The sequence below is a fragment of the Capsicum annuum genome, unplaced genomic scaffold (assembly GCF_002878395.1).
Source record: "Capsicum annuum cultivar UCD-10X-F1 unplaced genomic scaffold, UCD10Xv1.1 ctg11798, whole genome shotgun sequence".
Lineage (NCBI taxonomy): Eukaryota > Viridiplantae > Streptophyta > Magnoliopsida > Solanales > Solanaceae > Capsicum > Capsicum annuum.
In genome coordinates, this window is record NW_025816906.1 from 1 (window position 1) to 1,477 (window position 1,477).

The window sequence follows — 1,477 nt, forward strand, 5'->3', positions numbered from 1 at the left end:
GATACGTCTTATGTCTTATGGCAGTGAAATCTATCAATAGTGACATATTCCTACTACTCTAATAAAAAAAAATAAATCAAAATAATGAAAGTCAAATACTCTTCTTTAAATTCTACATTACATACTCTTTTTCTACAAGATGCTGGGAATCCCTTGTACCACATAGTATGTAGATTTTGAAGAAGAGTATAAATAAGACAATGGAGTTTTCAGAATTTAATTTTTTTTATTTTTTTGATCATAAATAATCGCCAACAAGAATTTGGTTCTTTTTACGAACTTGATATCGATAAATCTGTGAATCTAGAAATTCATTTCGGCCAATTGAACCTTCTCGAACTGTTTCTTTTTAAGAACGAAAAAGATTTGTGCCAAAATAATAGATCCCAAGAAGAACAAAAGTCCTTGGACACGTAATGAATCTTGAAGTAGTATTTCTATATCTCCCTGACCAAATTCGCCTACATTAGGATTACTCATTAATGGTTGATCAAATTTGATAGATTCGCCCTCGGAAATAAGAAGTTCTGGTCTGGAAGGGATAATATCAACCACTTGACGTCCCTCTGACGCATCCGTTATGGTAATCTCATATCCCCCTTTTTCTTTTCATATGATTTTGCTTACTATACCTGCTGCTGTAGCATTATAAACCATATTGTTACTCTTGCTGCCGTCGGGATAAATCTGACCCCTTCCCCTGTTACCGCCTATGTATATAGGATATTTTAAGAAGTTTACATCCTTCGTAGTAGCAGGGTCCGGGGAAAGAATAGGGAAGGTTATTTTACTATATTTTTTACCAGGGATAGGGCCTACCACAAGAATATTTTTTTTATTGGGGCGATAGCTCTGAAAAGACATATTGCCAATCCTTTCTTGCATCTCGGGAGAAATACGATCGGGGGGAGCTAAATCAAACCCCTCCAGTAAAATAAGAACAGCCCCCACGTTTAACCCCCTTTTTTTTACTATTAGCAAGAATCTGTTTTAGTTGTATATCATAAGGAATTTGAAAAACTACTTCAAATACAGTATCAGGAAGTACCGCTTGTGGAACCTCAATCTCCACGGGCTTATTAGCTAAATGGAAATTGGCACATACAATACGCCCAGTCGCTTCTGGTGGATTTTCATAACCCTGCTGTGCAAAAATGGGATATGCACTTGAAATGGATATCCGAGTTAAGATATATATCATGAGCGATACGGAAATAGATCGAGTAATCTGTTTCTTTAGCCAAGATAAAGCATTTCTAGTTTGCATGGTCCAATCATTGATCGTGAAAGTTTCTACAATAAATTGGGTAAGTCGCTAGTATAGTTCCCTAGCCACGATTCTGCTATTTGCTGGAATAATCTAGAAATAATATAGGATGAATCTTCCCGATCGTTAGAAATAGAAAGATAAAATATGATTTTCAATACTTTGCTTATGTACAACTACAAAGTACCAAGCATTCTAATTGGATTAGAT

The 1,477-nt window shown here is 35.5% G+C and overlaps 1 pseudogene; it reads right to left on the reverse strand.

Moving 5' to 3' along the window:
- Positions 1-50: 50 nt before the first annotated feature.
- LOC124890075 lies at positions 51-1,278 on the reverse strand (annotated as a pseudogene).
- Between the last annotated feature and the right edge of the window lie 199 nt (positions 1,279-1,477).